Consider the following 23,245-nt stretch of genomic DNA (forward strand, 5'->3'; position numbering starts at 1 on the left):
AATGGGAGAGGACACTTTCCTCAGGAAAGACAAGTCAAACCTTTGCACCTTATCATAAGGACTGTAGAGAAAGCTTGATTTGTTCATCTTATACAAAAGCATATGCTCATGTGGATGAATTTAAAATGACTTCTTAGCTCATAAAAGCATATTAGAAAAAAACAGCCCTTTATTCACATTAGAAATTTTATGGACTGGAACCCTAGCAGCATGCCATACATCTCGAACTGTAGCAACATCCCTAAATGTTTAAAACATGATACCTCTTTGTTCTCTGGCTGACCCAGACACATGGTTTCGTGACTCTCTCTGGGAGTGTAAGTCTGACACATCGCACAGAAACTACTGGGTTTGTGCCCAGACTCTCCCTAGGTTGGTTTATACTTCCTGAGTATGGCTTCCATGTCCTTTGTTTTAGCCTATATCGGTGATATCTAGAACATGGTAATGTTCAAAGAATATCAAATGAATGGGGATATATGCTTACTGCTATAAAATAAAAAAATACATTTTTAGAAAATGAATGATTTAAAATACAAATAGATTTCATTAAGATATTACCAGTGTGGTGGCCTGTATAGGACCACACCTGGTCAGTGTGACAAAGTAGATACAAGGAAGTCTCACCGGCCCCACCACCAGATGAAGAAGCACTGGACCAATGGCTGTAGCAGGAAGTAAGAGCAGTTTTCTACCGGACACACCCTGGGAGCTTATCAGCTCCTCAGTGTGTAACCCTAAACACGTGTGCATATGAGAAACACTAAATAGACTCAGCAGATTATACACATGTACAGGTACATACATTAAAAATAATTATAAGCAGCCAGGAGTAAAAGAAGGGATAAGAGGAGAGGTGAGTGAAATAGAAAGTATGTAAGTACATTGTACTCACATGCAAAATTTTAAAAAATTAAAAATTAAAAAGTCATATAGCTTAAATAAGCTTTGTTCTTTTCAGAAGTTAAGTTTTTGTTTGTAATTTATTTAAGACATTTCTTATGGCTTAAATAGCAAGTTTTTTAATTCACTATTTCCCAGTCTCACCACTGGTAACACAGAGTCTATAGTTAGTAGTTTGGGGCCTGTTGTGCACACTGCATATTAATATCTTAAAAGCATCTTAGTATCTCCTGGTAGATCCTAGAGTCATCCCTTTATTGTGTTCTACCCAAACCTTTGTAGTAGAGAGGGATAAAAGAAAGGAAAGTAAAATTTTGTCTGTGACAAGCCAGGTGATGGGAAATGAAATGAGTCAGGTGTGAGAGAGCTGAGGCCCAAACCTGCAGTAGTGTAGAGCTCTTTATGATGCTAATTGGAAGAATTACATACTGTTCACATGTAAGCATTCTTAGCACATATTAATGCCCTCTTCAATTTGCATGCTGAGTAGGACGACTGAAAAATTGTGCCATTTTTCAGAACTAACTAGTGTCTGGGGTTTGCTTCAACGTGGCCAGCTGGTTTTCCATTGGCTTTCATGCTTCATTTTTCTAGATCTTTCCTTGACCTCCTTCAACTCCAATTGCAACAACAATAACCCATGCAGAATATCACAACAGCCCACTAATGCATTAGCTACTTTTATCCTTTCAGTGACCTAAAATCTAATTTGGTGGTTTGAATGGAAATGGCCCCCATAGGCTAACATATTTGCTTCCCAGTTGATGGAATTGTATGGGAAGGATTAGAAGGAAGTATGTCACTGGAAGTGGGCTTTGAGGTTTCAAAACCCCATCACCACCAGTTAGGTCTGTCTCCATCTCTGTCTCTCCATCTCCCTCTGTTTCTCTGGTGCATTGTTTCAGCACCAGACCTGTCTGCTCTCCACTATAATGTTCATGGACTCACCTCTGAAGCTGTAAGCAAGCCCCAAATTAAATTCCCTTGTAAGTTGCCTTGGTCATGGTGTCTCTTTAACCAATAGAGGGAGAGGGTTTCATTTTGGCTCTAATTGGAAGGTGTGTTTCATTATAGTGGGGTACATGGCAGAGGCACTGTAAGGAAGCTTCTCAAATGTTTGTAGACAGGGGATCAGAGATGGGACAGGAATTTTGGCCAGGCTAAGAGCCCCAAGTCTCACGTCTAGATGACTTACTTACTCTTTGGTACTCCACAACTTCCCCAGGGTGCTGGAGACCAGGCAATGGTATACAGGGACCCATGGGGATCATTTTAACCCATAGCAGGCAGAGCACTGAAGTCACAGAGGTCTAAGTCATCATGAGAATGAGATTCTTCAGTAGCAGGAATATTTCACTATAGCTTGCTGTGCCTGTAACAACTTCCCTTCATTGATATTGAATGATGTTTTCTTAAGCCAATAAATAAAGCAAGATCATAATGACATTTCCCCTTTTGTAATACTTTCAGAAAGAGGGATTTTATTATTTACATTAACGCAAGAGACTGTTCAGATGGTACGGAGTGCAGAGGCTGTGGTGGCTGGTTTATGCAGGGTGTGTCTTCTCTTCACATTTTTGTCTTGTGTCACCACTGATAAATAGCATCAATTTGTTGATGTTAACTTGTTCCTATACTGTTCAGACATTTACCTCAACACTATGCGAAAATTAATCTTCATGTAAGTGGAGATCAAATTCATACTTAACTATAGCAAGGGCATGATCTTTACACAGTAAATCTTCTACAATGTCTTAGCCATCTTTAGCTGAAATTTGACATAAAAACAGATTTTGAGAAAGGTAATAAATTTGAATCTACATTTTGATAAGTCACTAAAGAACACACTAGCTTGTCTCACAAAATGGCACTATTCCTCAGATTTCATCAGTTAGAATAGTTATCTTGCAGTAAATATTTGCATTAGCCAAATATTAAACAAGAAGACAATTTAAAAAAATAAATATAAGTTCAATGCATGTTCTTTTTCCTCAAAATCTGAATGCAAGCCTACTTTACAAACTATGAGAAAGCTAAGCAGCAGATCTCCCCGTCTTCTCAGCTGGGACTGGAATGTGGAAGGTCATGGTGTCCTAGCAAACAGGTCTTCGTGGCCTTGGATATGCTTTCATTTCATGGTGAGAGAATAAAGGATTATTCTCCCCTCCCTTGGGACAGAGCAGCTCATCCCCTGGCAAACCTGAAACATTTTGCCTGGTTTTGGAAGCAGTCTATACAGGGCTCTGGAAGTCTTGCCATCCCTGAGTATGTCCGTTGGGCCCAGCAACTTTTAAGGTCACATTTGTGACAGGAGGTATATGCACACAAGAAGTCAGATACCCACTCCTACAATCACAACCTCATGCAGGGCCCCGCATGCCATGAATAAAATACATGGAATGTGTGTGCCTTCAAGGTGCTGACATTGTAGCCCCTATAGTGATGTTAGGAGTAGGCAAACTCTACATGTCAGAGCCTTTGGGAAATGGTTAGGTCATAAGAACACTGCCTCTACAAATGGGATCAGTATGGTAAGAGAAGCCGAAAAGAGTTATATCCATGGGTCAGCTAGCCAGCCTTCACCACATGCTGAATATACCCACAGTTTACACTCTTCATTTCCAGAAATGTGAGAAGTGGATCTCTGTTGTTTGTGCATTTTATTGCAGCATCCTGACTGAACTAAGATACCTTTGCCACCATCCTTGTCAATCTTATTCAATGTTTTTTGAGCCATTTCACCTTTCCCAGTGTTCTTTACCTCAATACAGATGCTTTTTAAAATGGTTCTCTTAGTCACTCTCACACCTGACTGGAGTCCTCCCACAGATTTCTCGTGCCAGACTACTCCTGACACGTCTAACCCCTGTTATCTGCCAGTTCACCACCATGGCAGCCCTTTTCAAGACTTGCTTTTTTTCCTCTGCACTCAGGACCCATTGTTGCCTGTGATTAAAGATGTTTATAAGAACTGTGTTTTTTAAAACTTAGTCACTAATACTGAGTAGTCCTGGCCATGTGTGTAAAGAAATGGAACACGCATGAGAGCACAGGGCACCTACCAGTGGTTACACCTTAAGAAAAGAATGATGTTAACTACAGGAGTAGCTACAACCTACTAACAACTTCTCAGTAAAAGACCCGGAGAGCACCCGCACTGTCTATGTCAGAACTCTGGATTCTTGACCTTGTACAGGTCTTGTTTAAATGGTAATGGCTGCTGTGTGAGGAGGCTGAATTGAAAAGTTGAAAGAAGTAATGGGGGCAGACATGACAATATTTCATTGTACATAGGCGCAAACCCCTCAGAAATAAAGAAAATTTATTTTTAAATGTAAACAATGAAATAACTATAATGACGGACTATAAACGTAAGACAAATAAGTCTATCTCCCTTAGTAGGTAGAGAGAACATACTTCTCTGCTTTCAACACTTTGAAATCAATACTCAGAGTTGTGCCCACATTGACACAGCTTACAAGAAGAGACAAATGCTATTCTCACTTTCAGATGCACTTTTAGAGGAAAACAGCACAGGTTTTTGTTTGTGTGACCCACAATAACAAGAAAGATGTCTACAGGAGATACTAGAAAGGGAGATAGTCCCTTACCAACATTGTCATGAAAGCTGCTTCTGCTAAATTGGAGTTTTCTTACAGATGAAATTAACTATAAATAATTGAGAACTCAAAGACAGACTCAAAAAATGTTTTTATCAGTCTCTGTAGATGCCAAAACTTGAATCTGGAATACCCCTTGAGAGTCCATGTCACTGGAGTAGTGATTTGTAGTGGAGTGTAATGGAACCTTTAAGAGTCTAGTGAGAGGCTTTATTGGGTGTCTAAACTAGAAGGGAATAATTGGAACCTGTCTCTTTCCATTAGCTCTTTCACATCTTGGCTATGAAGTAAATGATTTTACTATTCACCCTCTTGACAGGATGTGCTATGCTGTATGATCTTTTCCTTGGGAGACATGAACAAATATCTTCTCACTTTAGAGAGGATGCCCATGACAGATTAAAGAAATAATTACATCCATGTCCAGCATAGATCAATGATCACTGGTCTAAGAAGCATGCTTAGAGAAGTGAGGGCCCCCACAAGACAGCTGCATTACTGAAAATCCCATCTAAGGCTGGATGATGACCTAAAAGTTGTAGAGATGGAGTCCCATCCTCAATTTACCTTCCACTGACTGTATACTCTGGCATCTCCCAAGACCATATGAGCTGGCATATCTTCACAAGAAGCTATAGGAGGTTGGGGTGCAGAAGAAAGCCAATCACTAGAATCTCAGGAGAATATTTAGTCATTCTTTCCACCCTCTCTCTTTGTGTAGCAAAGTAGTTGTGAGGGACACATCTCTGGTTTTAAGATGGCCGTGGCCATGCCTGAAGGATGGAACTCCTTACCATTGACTCCACTCCACAGTAGAAGCCCAAGAGTCATGAGGGAAACTGATAACGGGGCAAAACTCGTGAACCTGTGAACCCAGATGGACTTTCATTTTTGTACATTGACTACGTCAGGTATTTGCTCTGCATTAACGTAAAACTAAACAAGAAGACAGATGGTATCTATCTTGGTCTTCAGGTAATTCTTTCAAATGGGTGAAACAATTTTCTCCTTCCAACCCAAACATAGAACAGCCAAGGAACTTACCAACTGTCTGATAAGTAATAAGTAGTTGAGTCTTTATTAAAATATAGTTCTATGTGTGACCCAAATACAGATTCTCTATTGGCTGGGTCTCTTGTCTGTTTCCTAGTGTTCATTAGTGAAACCCAGTTCTGGGAGTTTTCTCTTCTTCATCTTGCATTGCTTTACCTCACTCAAAGACTGTGGAATTTGCTAAGAAAAATAGATCTAATTTATTTCTCTGTTTTTTACACATAGACACAGAAAGGTACACACATGTGCACACACACACAAGAAAGAGAGACACAGAGACACAGAGAGACAGAGACACAGAGACAGAGAGACTGATAACAATCTGACAGGGGAATGGCTGTGTTAATTAATTTAACTTTTGTGATTGTCTTATCATGAGTATAATTATACCTTGAATACCTGGGACGTTTATTTGCCAAACATACCCAAATAATATAGACAAATAAAATAAAATACTGCCATGTGGCACCTGGTTCAGGGGACCATTGTAGAGATGAGAATGATGATGGTGTGAAAGTGAGTAATGCCTTCACCCATCACTCACAGAGATACAATTGGCCCGCACTAGAGAGGGCGGGGAGCACACGCAGAAATGCTCTCCATAACCACATTCCAAACAGGCCATCTGCAATTCTACATCCTAATTTCTTTAGAAACTTAATTCAGGCTACATATTATTTTGTGGCAGTTTCCAGTTGGACAAAACACCTTGGCCTGGGCCTCACTATACAGAGTTCATGGTTGCCTGATCAAGCTGGTCCTCAATGAGAAAGCAGCAGAGGTTGGGGAAACCTCTTCTACTGTAAAAATAACTTAGGGCCTTAGTCCCATTTCCTGCGACAAACTGGATAGGGACACCTTCTCACTAACCCCAGATCAGGATGTTTGCATTTCTGCAGCTGGATTGCAGAGTGCAAAACTGGCTGCTTTCTTCCATTTTACTAGCAACTGTTATTTTGTACGTGGAGCAGAGTTAAATGTACACTCAATAGTGCTGGAGCGGAGTTAATGCTTCTTCATCCTCACAGCCAGGCAGCTGCAGGGCTCAGAGGGCAAGGTAAGTGAATTTGAGGAATTTATAGAGTTGGCTCATAGCATGACCTAGAACGCAATTTGAGAAATCGTTTTGAGCAGATTAGATTTCTGGTGGTAGTATAAAAGAAGACTGGCCACAAATCTGGAGCCAAGAAACATATTCCTTAAATCTACTAGCTTTACTCTTTCCTTTCAACAGCTCACCAGACACCATCATCCCGTCTTATCTGCTCATAAAATGTCCCCTCATTATGACTTCTAGTCCGATTTCATTCATTCTTGTAAAATCTGTCATCTAGCCCATTTCCGAAGGAACTGTCCTAGCATCTCAGCATCTCTACTTACACCCCCCCAAAGTACCGTTACTTTTTTTTTATCTTTTTCAAGTCTCTGACTTCACAGCTTTTCTAGTCTTCCTTTTTTTTTCCCATTTTATTCCACAGGAAATTATATTCTATTTTCACAGAGAAATTCCATCTCTCAAAATCTAAATGTTTAGAGCCTGTGCATTTTTAGTATACGGGACATTAATCACTAAAACAGCCAGGTTCTCAAAAATTCATCCTGACAGTAAAAGACAAAAATCAAATAAAAAAACCCAAACCATGAAAAGTCAGCATTTGTGCCTTCAAGTTTATGCTAACCTCTCCTATATAAAGTTTTCATGCTGCTAATTTCTTAATGAAAATTGTAGTAGTGTTCCCAGCCTCCTTTCGGTAATTCTACACTGAATGAAAACAGGATGCTGTGCTTAAGCTACTTATCAGTTCCAGAGGAAGACACTAACAACATTTTTCTAGGGAAAAATCTTGTTTAAGCAAAGATCTGAGCATTGAGCTTAGTCCAGGATGGTACAGTGGAGTCTTGACCACCCAATGCAGCTCGTCTTGTGCCTATGAAATAACTGGACTCCAATGTTCACCTCAAAGCTGTTTGATCCATTGTGATCTTTCTGTTCTTACACAAATGCTTTCTGTAACCATTATTTAATGATACCAGGTCTATGAAACAGATAAGAATAAGGAAAATGAGATTCAGAGAATCATGTACCACAGGCCACACAGGTAGGACAAAGCAGAACTGAACTACATAGCAGGTCCCAAGAACTTTACTTTGCTTGTGCCAAATATGACCTACCAGGGAGTACAAGGCAAAGCCAACTCATGACAGCTGCATGGCCTTTGATGACATGAAGATACAACTCCCACCACGTTTCCTGAGTGCTGTCTTATAGCCGTGGAAGTTCTACCACCTGATAAGAATTGACTTTCTGTTGTTTAAATCAGATCCATTCCAATGTTTTCAGCTCCCATTGAAATGACACTGATTCCCATGAGAAAACTTCCTTGCCCCTTGACCCATGTGTCACACAAATCTTAAGCTTTTGTTCCTCAAGAAGTCCTATCCAAAGTGGCAAACCAACAAACAAACACATTATCTCACATCACAAGAAATTCAGGCAGATTTTGGAATCCAAAAATAGTTGCTTTATCCTCAGTCATGTAGGAAGGACCAGGTTCTAACCTCGTCATGCCTAGAACCATACCTCTGCTCTCCCAGCCATGACAAGCAAGATACAGTTGAGGAAGGAAAAACTTTTATCCGCATACATTGTCTTACATAGATTTGGGTAGAGTAGCTATGGTGGTGTGAGCACGTGACAGGCAAATTAAATGTCTACTTCAGCTCCTAGACTGCCTCTACACAAGAAAGACCTCACAGCTAATATGTCACAAATCCATAATGTCACACATGCTGTTAGTGGACATTACCAGGTTGTCCATGACAAAATGAATGGATGAGGCACTAAGTTTATGAACTTTTTACTCAAAAAAAAAAATAATAATGTGGATCCATATCTGTTTTGTTACATGCTGCTTCTTTCACATGTGATGGCTGAAGCCTTCTGAATGCAGCTCAGATTTAATTTTGAACTGACATCCGTCTGGACATCTTCCAGGTGAACAGGGATCCTCTCTCTTTTCTGCATTTTCTTTTTTTTTTTTTTAGCGCAACCCAGGGCAGTATCAAAATGCTATTGCAATAAAGAAAATATGTGTGTCTCCTCCATGTGTGAGCTTTTCAAGGGAAAGAGTAGTGTTTGATTTACCCTTTTAAGCTCTGCATTTAGCATAATATCTGGCATCTGATAAAAAAAAACTTTGTTGAATTAATTTGTTTCACATTTTATAGATTTTCAGAAGAAAGTCTCTTAAAATTATTATTTTAGATGTTTTTACTAGACTTCTCTTCCATGCATTTCTCTTAATAATAGACATCAATAATTAATTTTGAGTGTATAAGCACGTTTATGTATTTATGTATGTTCATGTGTTTAAATCGTCCTGTAGCTGTTTGTATTTTAATGTTAATTTCACTTCCCCAAAAAGGGCTGGCTAGTCATGTGACTTCAACTGAACCTTCCCATTTTAATTAGTAAAATAAAGGAAAGTGAGTGACTGGGCTGGGCAAGGGAAGTAGAGAGGGCAGAGAGGTCTGAGGAGGTCAGAGGACAGAGGTTAGAGATCCTGGCAATATGGAGCTTCCCAAGGACCAGCTGGACCCAGCTGGAATGTATTGGTGTTAAAAAGCTATGAACATTAAGGATTTTACCGGTTTAATATCTCATATAAAAGGGTAGTTTGTATCTTTGTCTATTTGATGCAATCTTGTTGTGTAAAGGATTTGTGGATTGAGAGTTGAATATATAAACCTGTATGAAAAGCTATTGGGCTGTAGAGTTGTGTTTGTGTGGGATTTTGGGGTACAGAAATACCCCGGGACAGAGGCCGAGAACAGGCGGTAGTAAATCGCCAAGGGAAGGGAATTGCTTGGATGAGTCAGCCTGGGCACCAGAGGGGCGCACAGCCTCGGATCAGGGTTGGGCCTAAAGAGTGAGACCTCAGGGCCAGAAAAAGAGATAAACTGTTTTTATTTTTTAATATTTACTGCAACACATGTAGGTATGTATGTATGTATGCATGTATGTATGTTTGATGTAAATCTAAGTGTGTGTGTGATGATATATGCATGCACATGTACGTGGAGACCAGAGGAAGGCACCAGCTCTCCTGTTCTGTCCCTCACTTCACCTCTTTATTCCTTAAATCTTGGAACTTGGCTGGCATTCAGCACAACCTAACAACCCTTTTATCTTTACCCCTAACAGTGCTGGAGTTGCAAGCAGGCACAGTCATACCCAAATTTTTATGCAGCTGCTGGGATCTGAACTCAGGTTCTCATGCTTGTAAAACAAATTCTCTTACCTGATGAGCTATCTCTTCAGCCACATTAAAATTTTTATAATACGTTTATGTATAATTGTAAGGCTTTTAGTTTTTGTTCCGTTTCTAATTTGTCCTCAATGGGAGAGCACCGAACAAACTTCTTTCTGATCTATAACAAATGGAAAAAGAGCCACTCATTCTTTTGGAAAAGAAGTCAGTCTCCTGTCAATGCAGCAATTTAATGAAAGTCCTTTGTGTTCTTGTCTAGCACACATCAAACTTGGGGCAGGCTAAGATGTCTGACTGTCATTTTGTATTGAATCAGTGCAAGAAAGAAACGAGACTGTCGGAGTATTGCACTATATCAAGAAAAGCAATAATTTCATTTTTGTTGAGTCTGGAAAGACAAGTGACTAATGGCATGGATACATTTTTATTCAAAATGCAAAAGGAAAGCTGAATAGATTTACTTTTTTATACTTTTTCAGCCTAGTCAAATTAAAAAGCAAAATTAACTACCACAAATGACATTTTGGACCGAGAACATACTAATTAAGAAAATAGAAAATCATGGACAGACATTAAACTTTGGGATTTTGCAGAATATACTTTCTTTCTCACAATAGCACCAATAGGTAAAATGAAGAAACACATTGAATAATTATTGTGAGTTTTTGTGTCTTCACCTCCAGAGTAGGTGGAACAGCTAACTGCTGTTCCTGACTAGAGCTAAGCAATGCATAACAGCACTACTGAGGAAGCAGTGACAGGTCCGCAGGTGCTGAAATGGGGTGGTAACCTAGAGATGGTTGGAAGAGCCTGGCTTTCAGAGAGGTAAAGATCTCACACTGCCAGAAATGACATCCTTCACCACAGTCTCACAATCAGCACTTGGAACATGGGAAAGAGAAAAACCTCAAATCCAGAAGGAAACTTATATCAGTTGAATTTACTACATTTGGAGAACTTAGAGAAGTTTAGCCAAAAGGAAAGATCAGTGAATAATAGATCATAAGATGGCACTGGGGCATTAGATTATATTTTTTCTGGGCTCTGGAAGCCAGACATAATTTGTAATATGTGATTTACATATGTCTGTAAGTCAGATATAAGCTTTATGTAAAGAGAAACAAACCAATAGTGTTTTCAGTTTAGATGCAAAAGAAGGGGAAAAACAAAAAAGGAGAGGAGAGGATTGTTATGGAATTGTAGTGTAGAGTGGGTGTCCCTTCTGTTACCTTGGTCTTAGTAAAAAAGCAATGGCTCCCACTGTAAACAACAGACATGACTCAGAATGCAAGATAAAATATATCTGCCACCCATCCAGTGGAGGTTCACACTTTCTACTCATTATTTTCCCTCATGATTTCTTGTCTTAGCTTATTCAACAAATGGTGCTGGTCCAACTGGCACTCAGCATGCAGAAGAATGAAAATAGACCCTTTCTTATCTCCTTGTACAAAGCTCAAGTGTAAGTGGATCAAAGATCTCCACATTAAACCAGATACACTGAAACTATTAGATGAGAAAGTAGGGAAAACCTTAGAACTCATAGGCACAGGAGAAAATTTTCTGAACAAAGCACCAATGGCTCAAGCTCTAAGGTCAAACATTAACAAATGGGACTTAATGAGATTGCAAAGTTTCTGTAAGGCTAAGGACATAGTCAAGAAAACAAAATGGCAACCAACAGAATGGGAAAAGATCTTTACCAACTCCACATCAGATAGAGGCCTAATATCCAAGGTATACAAAGAACTCAAAAAGTTAGACACTAGAGAATCAAATAACCCTATTAAAAAATGGGGTACAGAGCTAAACAAAACGTTCTCAATTGAGGAACATGGAATGGCCGAGAAACATCTAAGGAAGTGCTCGACATCCTTAGCCATCCGCGAAATGCAAATCAAAACAACCCTGAGATTCCACCTCATACCAGTCAGATTGGCCAAGATTCAAAACTCAGATGACAGTATTTATCTATTGATTTATAGTCTGACCATGTGGCTTGAAATGGCTTCACAGTTGCATAGGCCTCAGGGTAAGATTTTACGTGTGTGTCCATATGTGAGGACGTGATTTATTTTCATCATATTTCTACTACAAGATGCTTATTTTGCTTGTAGGTTAACTTGTGGGAATTTTTGAAATCCGGGGAAAAGGCAGTTTACTTCTCTATGAGTTTGCATTCCGTTTCTGCCAGAAAAGGCATTACCTATGTAGACCACTTTCGTTAGAATGATCAGGTATCAGGAATGATCATGATCAATGTGGATATGAGCACAGTCTCCAGGCCATTTTCCAAATGAGATGACCATGTTTAACCTATTGAAAATAAAGAAGGAGTTGCAGCATTGGAAGAACAGAGCAAAGACGTCCAGCGCACAGCAAACTAGACTCCAGAAGCAATGGTTATAATGACTTCTTCAAATCCCCTGAGAGATAACAATTCATAAACAAATGACTGCTAAATAATTTCCAAGTTGAATCTGATGAAGGCTTTATTCAGAAACTCATAATTAAAGTATTTATTATAAAGAATCTATAAATGTTTAAGCTGATGAATGACAAAGCCTGTGCCATCATTGTCAGTCACTGAGCCTTGAACAGAGGCCTGGGGATTGAAAAAGAAACACACACACACACACACACACACACACACACACACACACACACACACACACACGGGTCACTCAATAATCGGTGAATGCCAACCAGGCTTTACTCGGGACTCCTTTTATATGGGGAGAACAACAGAGCCTGGGGAGGCCAGGTGCAGTCATGAGTGTACAAAACAGGATGTCCTCAGGGTAAAGATAGCTCGGATGCATTGTTCTAGGTCGTGGTTAAGAACCACAATGGATACAAGGAAGGAGTCCTTTAGCAAGACAAGTAGGGGAAGGTAAAATAAGGCCAGGCTCCAATGGCGGGTCACAACAGATGAATATGTTTTTATTCGGGTTTGATCACTATGATATATGTATAAATCAATTTCACATTAAAATTTATAAGGACATATAAATATCTGTCAATCAAAAGTAAAAAAAAAATTTAACAAAGCCAGTATTTACTGAGATGGAATGGAATTCCGTTTACTTGTGAGAAGAACATGAGGGACCAGGATGCAGAGAGAAGAAGAGGGAAGAGGATAACCAATGTAGACCCCCTAAAGGCACAGCCACTAATGACCCACGTCTTCCAACCAGTGCTTCCAGGTTCAGAGCACCTCTTGCTCTTCTACAGAACCTGGTTACTGTCTCTAGTGCCCACACAGTGGCTCACAACCACAGTATCCCTTGTGCCAGGAGATTCAAGAGCACCAGGCACACAGGTGACACTTAGACACTCATGCGGACAAAACATCTATACACAAAAAGAAATAATTAAATATAAATAAAACTAGAAAATGTAAAAAAAGGATACAGGAAGATTACAAATGATAAAATACTAATTTTGTCAAATCTTAATTAAATAAATACTGTTAAAGTTATGGAAATGTGAGATAAAATAGATTTGGGGCCAAAGGCATTAAAACAACAAAGGGAAATTCATAAAAAGCACAAATTCAATTCACTGACTTAAAACCGAAGAGGTTTATAATCGTAGAAAAGTCATCACACAAGTGATCTCCTATCATCCTTGAGTCTTTGCTTCCGCTGTGCGTAGATATGAGCATGTGTCTGCTTATGGGACTTGCAGATTAAGCGACTGTCAGGCAGACGTGCCATCCCTGTGTGTGCCCTCTGGAACTTGGAGAGGTGAGTTTGATTTGCCTTCTGCTTTCAGTGTGTGTTTGGCTGGCTCTACAGCCCCGAGGTGCGGCCGTCCATACGGGCAGGTAGAGCATGAGAGAATAAGGCTGAGTCTCTTCTGGTAACAGAGAGAGGCTAAAAGTGCCCAGAGACAAGAAAGGGGACAAAAGTCTTTCCTACTGAGTCCCTTCTTCCAGTCTGACTCCATTTATTAAATAGTACCCCCAGATGGAAAGCTAGCCTTTCAAACCTGAGGCTATGGGGAACTTTTACATTAAAATCATAATAAGCAGGTAAAAAATAAGTGAGTTGCAAAATATTGGAATTAAACAATAAACAAAGCCCAAATGTGCATGACTTATAAGACTCTGACTCCCATAACTACTAGTCTGTTTGTCCACTTGGCTCACCTCGGATCTACTTAGAAGAGTTACAAAATGGATTGCACATCAGAACAGTCATATTTTAAAGAAAACAGATCATAGAGATTTTTTCATCAAAACGTCACAATAAAATGATGGCAAAGGATACAAATTATTCCTGAAAACCAAGAAACAAAAATTTGAAAATATTTGAAACTCTGTATATACTACACATCAAAATTTGTGGGATGCAAGAAAGGGAACTGCAATACTTTTTCAGCTTTATACGTTTACACCGAGGCAAGGGGCCTGGGCAGATGGCTGAGTAGGACAAAGAGCACATACTATTATTGCAGAAGACCTTAGGTCCCAGGATCTAGGCTGAGCCACTCCCAACTGCTCTCAGTTCCAGTTGCAGCAGATCTAGTACACTCTTATGGTCACTGTGGCACTCACACATGACATGTCCTCCCCTGAACACACATACTCCAAACACATACTTATGTAATTGAAAATAAAATAAAGTAAATCTTTTTGTAGACTGTTTATATCAGGGCTGGACATTGTAGTATACACTTATAATCTCAGACATTTAAGATGCAGGCAGAGAATTGGAACTTCAAGGCTAGCTTGCATTACATATTAAGACCTTATCTCTAACAAAACAAAGCAAGACACGTATATTAGAAAAGAAAAATGACTGATGTTCATTTAGCTAAGCATCTACCTTCAGAAATTAGAAAAATAAAAGCACGTGACTCAGTAAATGAATAAGCAGGGAGATAAGACATGTTTAAAAATGTGGGAGGGGCTAATTAAGGGTGGGTGAAATGTTCAATGGGAAGAAATTTGGGTGATATTGAGGATAGAGGTTAATTCTAGAAATTATATAGAAGGCAGAAAAATAAATCTCTATGAATCAAGTGATAAAAAAAAGTGAGGAGAAGGGCTATTTCCCAATTCTAGAACTAATCAGAATGCTTTTCTGTGGAGAATTGACTACAAGCAAAGGGGCTATCATGTTTCAGAAGTGTCACTTCTGCAGAGCCAGCGCGTTCCAGGCAGAATGCTTTATTAGTCCTTGCAGTGACTGTTCAAGCCTTATCCTGTCAACTTTCTCATTAAGCCCAGGTTATCAATTTATTAACTAGCCTACTTACTCTGGTATTGCATTTAAAAGTTGATCTATTCTCCAGGTTTCAGATATGATCTGGCTTGTCACAGATCATCAAAATTTTAGTAAAACATACACTAACTGCCAGTCAAAAGAAAGTGCAGTGTAGGATGTGTTTGAAACAGGCTTGTTGTCTATCTTTTATGGAACTGCAGTGTTATTTTTCATGATTGATTTTATTTTCCATATAATTGAGGTGCATTTTATTGTCTAACAATGGCTACGGTACAGGCATAAATAAAGGAACCTGGAAGATATTGTTACATTTCACAAGCCCTTTTCTCCACGTGTCTCTCTTCGTGGTTCATGAATCACATGTACAGTCGATTAGAACTTCATGAAAGCTGAGCTTCATAAATCAGACTCGAACCCAAGATCCTCTCCGCAAACCAAGGCAGGCTGTCGTCTTCAGATCAATAAATTAATGTTTCATTGGAGGTAACACAGTCTCAACAAAACAGTTGTAATTCATTTAATCAAAGAATGTTGAAATTAAAATGTTATCAGAAATATAAAACAAGAATTGTTTTGGGGAATTGTATGGATAAAAGCTTTACAGGAATAATTGGTTTTTTTCTAAGAGGTGTTTCATGCCTGTCTAATCACATACAATGGGAAAACTAGTCAAGAAGAATGCATTGTTCCTCCATGTTGGTTCTGGACTGCAAACTCACCTGCTGCACCAGGAATCTTTGTCTACACACAGTTTCTTCTTCCTAGAGATACAGTGATTGTCAAAGGCAAAACCAAAGAGCAATGGCACTCTGGGATATGATGGATTTGAAAAAGGCCATTTCTAGAACAAGTTTTAGGACATTTCTAGAAGTAAATTTTAGGATGTTATTTGTACTCACTGAAACTTCACTTTGTACAAAAAACCAAATCTGTCATCCATTATAAACAGAGGCAATAACTCCTCAGGTAAAACACAAGAACTGAGAATCAATGATCAGAGAGTTGGCAAGTTATAGCCTTATCTTGCACTTGCAGGTGTGTGACGTGTGAAGCGATGCATGTTTGTCAATACACGACAGGATTACAGGACAGCACCACCAGGAAGAGAATCAGAGTCACCCAGTGTTCTCTAGACCTAAAATTTCAGTTCTTTTTATTACTTTTTCCTGGTATTTACTTTATTCTTTAGGGAAAAATGTTCATCAACAGGATGTTGTATTTTAAGTGTTAGTGCTGAGGTTGGTACTCTAGCTACTACTGTGGTTACCATATATGCTCTATGAATTAGGCCAATACTAATTGCTTCCTGTCAACAGCCCTCTGCCTCCTGCATTTCCACACAGCTGTGGTTAGATCTTGACTATAAAGACACGTTACAAGTTTCATCTTCACAGGACACTATGGAGATCTGATAGAAACTTTTGGAGTACAAATTGCTGATTGGGACAATGCTCCCTTCCTTTGCTTCCTGGCTAGTTCAGTGAACTCTCTGGTCATTGTGCTGCCTTGAATATGCCCAAAGAAGCCAAGCCAAGTGAACATGGACTCCAAGAGTAAGTAACCAGTGATGTTTTATCGGGGTGACTAGCATGGATAACAGTCCTGCTTCAGAGTCTACTGTATTTATTCAAACATGGCCTTTTCTCTTAATGGGATGAGATTCAATGGTGCTGTCTGAATTCAACAACTTGTCCTCATGAATTCCTTTGCTAAGTATTCACAAAGCTTCAGTGCTCTACAAGACAGTAACAAATGACACAGCCTAAAGCCACAGTGTGTCATAGGTTACACTGGTGGAGACTTTAGTTCCCATACAACAGTCTTCTCATATTTTTCTGTTAAAACTGGAAATCTATGACTTTCAGTTGGAAAGTTGACACTGTTTACATGCTTTAGAATTATTGACATATTTATATTTCTGTTTAATTTAAACTATATGCTAGCTTAATATTATTTTATGTTTAATAGTCTATACATTTCTTCTTTACTTTTTAATTTTTTATTATTTGTTACCTAAGCGATGTCAGGGATGGATTTCATATTGTGGAGTGGGTCTCAAGTCAAATCAGATGTGGGTTGGTTATTCCTGTAGGCTTGGCTCCGCCTAGCATGTATTTCTAGCATATGGCAGGCAGAACAGAATTGTATATTAAAGGATTTGTAGGCAGCCTGGTGTTCATTTTTTTCTTTTTTAATTTTTAAAAGGCTATTTATAGGAAAATCACTGTACTAGAATATATTTCTATTATCAAATGATAACTTAAGTCCAACTGTAACTTAATAATAATATAAATCTACTAATCAGTTGTAGAGTAAGAATTTCAAAATATGACATTATTTATAACACATACATATAAATACATTTTTAAAATAAAAATGTTTAGATTTAACACTTATGTGTACTTTTATACATGTAGTGCACTGGTTTGTGGGTCACCCAGGGGTCAAAAGTGGTCAACTGGAGTTGTAGGACACTGTGAACTACCCTGTGCTGGTGTTGGAAACTGAACTTGGGTCCTCTTCAAGAGCAGCAAGTTTTCCTAACCAATAAGCAATTTCTCCATTCTCCATTAATTATATTTTAATCTAACATTCCTACAAATATCTTTTACAAATATTCAAAGTATTTGTTATAATTGTTCATTTCTTGATCAGGTTTTCTTTTCAATTATGTCTTTTGAAAGTTCTGTTGTTGATGTTGTATTTTACAGTTCTGGGGATAGAAAACAAGATTCTGCCCATAATAGACAAGTGCTCTATCATAGTCCCTTTGTGGGTGACTACACATAATTACAATATATCTGAACTAGAAAAATTAATATCTGAAAGGTTTGTGTCTCAGAAATATTGTTTATTTACTTTGTTCCTTCCCTCCAGTGACACATTTCTGTTTGGATGGATGTGTTTTAGTATGAATTCACATTTCACTGGACTTAATCAATTTCAGTCATTAAGCGTTAAATATTAGTTGCTTATTTTTCCCTGAGCCTGGCTCAGCATTCTAGTAATCTATGGTAGACCCAGAAGCAGAAAGAAAAAAAGACTCTAGGTAGTGCCTGTTAACAGGAAGTTCTAATTCTAGACACTAACGGCTCTATTTGAATTTCTTGCTCTCAATTTAAATTGGTAGAAAAAGTTGTAAGGCAAATGTCCAATGGTATTATCCAAAACCTACTGATTAGTGTGCTGAGGTCTAGAAAAGGACACTCAATGTTCTGTCAGTGGCATTTTCATTAACAACCTCCACCAATGTGACATCTTGTTCATGAGAATAGATAGCATTTCAGACTCTGGGTTAGGTACTATTTACTTATTAATCATCTTTATCATCAGAGAATGATTTCTTTCATTCCAAAATTTAAAAGTATTTTGCAAGTAATGTGACCAGGACTATTTTTTAGTTTAATGTCCATTGAATGGTTAGTGTTATGTCACAGTAGAGAGCTATGTGTGTGTCATTTTTCCTTACCTCATGGATGTGCAAAAGGAAGAAATATTTGTGCAAAGGAAAATCACAGAGCCTGCCAGCGTAAGTCCCATGACCTCACTAACTCTATCTCAAAAACGTGAAGCCACTTGCACCATTCTGATGAACAGTAACACACTGGAGACAAAAGATTTCTGCATTCAAATTTTCTTCCTGAAAATTGTTCCTGTGTCTCCACATGATTCCCAGGTTGACTTAGTTTCTGACCAACACTTAGTTTTTCTTTTTGCCCTTTAAAGTGATTTTACTTTAGAGAATTTAGTTCCAAACTTGAAAATTAGACTATTCAAAACTGAGAGATGTTTTTATCTTTTGAAATGTAAGACAGACAAAAAAATTAATTTAAAAAGTTCAATAATGTACCTGGAGACATGTTGGTTAGTGCTTCTTACATGTACAGCAAAGAGGCTCTTCTGTAGCATGAGTGACAAGTGAGCAAAGCTTAGCTATTGTCAGCTCATTAGCATTGTCCTTATGGACAGAGAGGACCACAAGAGCTGTAAGATGAGAAACAGAGGGCCTCAGATTCATTATCAAGTGCATCACACACTCACTGTGATATTCAGTCTTTCCAGCATGCTGGGTCTCAGTGACATCCAGTGAGAAATGAAAGGGTTAAACCTCAGTGAGTAACAAACCTATACTCTGTAGCTTCTGAATTCCACCTCATCCCTCACCCTCACTGAAGGCACTCATCCTGCTGCTCTCTCCACGGAACAAACCTCAGGCAGCTGGATAACCGAAGTCAAAGCGGTGGTTTCATAGGAAAAGGCTGATCGTGCCAATTCCTTAAGGGAAAGAAACACATTATAGTGTAATTTTCTAGCCTCTACAAAGTGCTTGCCTTGTTCCAGGTACTGTGCTATGTGGGACATTTTTCTACAGTTTGTATTGCTCATTGAATGACTCTTACCCTGTGTCCCTCCCTGCTAGCCTTCTTTGTGGCCTCTATTTACATGGCGTCAAATATCCACGGTATTTCTGTAAAAATGCAGTGGGTACCCGATTACTTCACACCAACTCCTTCATGGTCTTTTAAAAGAACCTTTGCCTACTTGTGAGTCTTCTCATACAGCTCACACTTCCACAGGCACGTAAGCATGAAGATAGAAGAATTATTTCTGACTGAATCACCTCACCAAAGGCCATCTGTCTAATTAACACACAAAGTTCCTAGTGTGATGACACCCTTCACTTTCAGGGAGATATGCTCTTCCATGATCTGTCAGTGAGGATGATCAATAGTCCTGGGGGATAGTATAGTTCTACATGAAATTCAGAGAATAATTACTTTTTTAAAATAAATATTTGCCTGACACAGCTGCATTTTATAAAGCCTCTCTGAGTTATTGTTTTTGCTGTTAAATCCTGGTGATTGTATATGGCTGAGAAAGATTTAACAACTCCATCTGTAGTCATTACCAAAAGGATTCCATATCGGACACCTGATTTTTTTTTTCTCTTAGTGGAAGAAAGTATGTTTGAAATGTGAGAAAATCTTACTGGGTTCTACCTCTGCCTTCTACATCTGTCTGAAAACCAGGGCTCCTGTCAGGCCATACCTGTCCCCTTGAATGTTGTCCATGGTGCCTTGGGTACATTGTTTCAGATGTCTGGATTGTATATGTAGGAAAAGACTGAATAAGGCTGACACTTGTTGCCAGTCTGAGTCACTCTACTGTTGCCTTCAGACAATTTTTGCTTGAACCAAAAGAAAAGAAAAGAAGTCATCGGCACCAGCGTGGGGGCTTTCTGGCAGCCTGGAGCGGGGCAGACTTGAGTAGGCAAGGAGAAGACGGGGAGCAATCACATCAACAAGTCCGCCCCGATGGGTGGCATTGAATTTGTTTCTAGAGTGCTGAGCCTGGATTTTGTGTTCATTACATTTCTCATTGCTCTGACGTAATGTCTGACAAGCAGTAACTTAAGGAAGACTCAGTTTGACAGAACAGAGTCTATCAGAGTGGGGAAAACATGGTGACAGGACCGGTGAGCTAGCTCATGACACCCACAGTCATGAAGCAGAGGGGGAAGAGTATGTGCAAACGGGCTATAAAATACTGAACCTTGGCCCCAGTGACTGCCTTCCTCCAAGAAGGATCCATCTTGTAAAGGTTCTACAAACTTCTCGCACAGCAGCGCCCCCTAGAGAGCACTTGTTTAGACTCACGTGCTTGTGAAGGGGGTTCTTTCTATTCACACCAAGGCAGGGAGGGACATTTGACATTGAGTAGGATATGAAATGGGGGTTTCTTTCATTGCCTCAAGAGTCTAACAATTTTGTGGAAATTATCATTTATGCTCTATTTCTTTATCACTTTCCTAGAACTATAAACGTGTTCATCCTTTAAATTCAGTGAGAATATCCCTTTGGACTTTATTTTGATCTTTAGAACTTTGCAAATAAACCAACTCTAAAAAAGCAAGAAGACATGGTCTAAACAGCACCAATGCAAAAAAAACTTGTTTCTCATCCTATAGGTCCTTTGAAAATATATCTATTCGTGTGTGTGTGTGTGTGTGTGTGTGTGTGTGTGTGTGTGTGTGTGAGAGAGAGAGAGAGAGAGAGAGAGAGAGAGAGAGAGAGAGAGAGAGCGTGCTAGAGAGAGGGGGGATTCAGTTTGAAACTTATACTTAAAATATAAAATTAAGCATTTGAAAGATACCCACATGGTATTTGAAGACATGAATATATTAATAACTTTTTGAAGGTTCATTATTATTTTAATGTGTGTGTGTGTGAATCTACATGTGTGTGAGTGCAGGTAGTCTCAGAGACCGAAAGAAGTCACGGAGTTTTTTGGAGCTGGAGTTGCAGGTAGATGTGAGACATAGGTGCTGGAACCACCCTCACACCTTCTGGAAGCACAGCATGTGCCTTTGACTGCTGAGCCATCTCTCCAAGACATATCTTGTAATTTCAAAATCAGGCTAAGCATACCTATCATTTTCCACATTTAATATTTATGATAAAAAACATCCTTTTTTTTTTCTTACTATCCTCCCATGGGCACTAGTCACTTGATTCTAGTGTACTTCTGTCATTCTTAGATATGGATTCTTTATAAACAGCAGATTTATTTCCTTTTGCCCCTTTAGTCTGGGGAAAACTGCAAGTCATGATCAAGAGTACACTTGGCAACTTTCTTAGAAACTTTTCTTTTTTTTCTCTCTCTCTCTCTCTCTTCCTTCCTTCCTTTCTTTCTGTTCTTTCTTTGTTCATTTCAATATTACTGAAGTTTGCCAACACAGTTGCTACTATCCTAGTTTATGAATTAAGAAAATATCAAAACTTAAATAAATTAAATTCTTAAGGCTAAAACTCAATGATTACCAAGTTGTGGCCTTCTGGCTCAGGCCAGTGACTCACCCACAGCCCATGTAGTGACAGACAAGAGCTTTTTTACAATGGTCCTGTCTATAGTTCTCTACATAGCAGCTAACTGACACTAAGTTCTTAGTAAATGCTTGTGACCTGAATACAGGACTATTACAAAATTGAAGAGAAGAGCTACTGAATGTTTGGAGAACTCCCAAGTGTGTGCCACACAAAGACAGACACCCAGTGGCAGCTGCCATTGCCATCTTTATACAACCATGAAATAGGCACTCGTTTGGAAACATGCATTTTAAAGATGTTTATTTAAGTATTATTGGGATATTATTATAAGCCAGGCATGATGTAAATTTATTTACATAATTGTCTGATTTAGCCCTCACAAAGATCGTATGGCAGGTACTAGAATTTTATTATTTTACTGAAAACTTTATTAAAGCATTTAAGTACCTGGGACAGTCAGTAGCCAAGTTACAGATCCAAACTCTAGGATCCTGATTCTTTTCCAGTTCACAATAGGGGTCTCCTCTGCACGATGAGTCTTATCTCATAAAGGTCTCTACAGGCTGTGGTCAAGATGTAAGCTTGAAGGCCCATTCTTTCTGCCTAAAGCACATTGCCTGCTGGTTTACTTAGGTACACAGTTAAAAACTAATGGAGAGCAATAATTGAACATTGTCAAAATAATGCTTGTATTCTAAATGGTCTAAAGAATCACAGACTAAACAAATATAAGACAAAATTCAAGACTGGTTTTGCAGAAATTCTTTTCATGAATAGAAATCATAATTTTTTGATGTCTTCCTGTTGTGTGCAGCTACTTTACTGTGTACAGATTGTAATTATGCTATGGAATCTCTGCAAGACTCTGGAACTCGCTGGTAGCAATGTAGGTACTTGGAGAGAACACATTTATGTTGAAGTGCCAGTAAAAATTCCAACTATTCTGTGTATGGTTTGTACACTGTTTATTAAAAAAAGCAATATCCTTGTGACGGTGAAATCTTAGAGTCTGCAGGTGATTTACAAACCAGATGACTGGAGCAAGTCAGATGGATGCTTAAAAACACTTGGAGGTGGGAAAGTCTCCAAAGCAAGCTTTAGTTTCCAAAGCATCTGTGCATCTTAAAAGCAAAGTGAAGATCACTGAAGGTTTTTTAAGGGTAGAGTAAAATTTATGGTAAGGTCTTTGTGAAATTTAATGACACCATCTGACATAGTTTTATCTTGTGGCCAAGGCTTTGAAATCAGGGTCTGAGCACTACCAAAGCTCGTAGTCAAGATTTTCAATGAAGGAGTGAGTCATGAAGGAATGGATAGAGGGCTGTGAAGTATTGACT

Source organism: Micromys minutus (genome assembly GCF_963924665.1).
Source record: "Micromys minutus genome assembly, chromosome: 16".
In the NCBI taxonomy this organism is placed as follows: domain Eukaryota; kingdom Metazoa; phylum Chordata; class Mammalia; order Rodentia; family Muridae; genus Micromys; species Micromys minutus.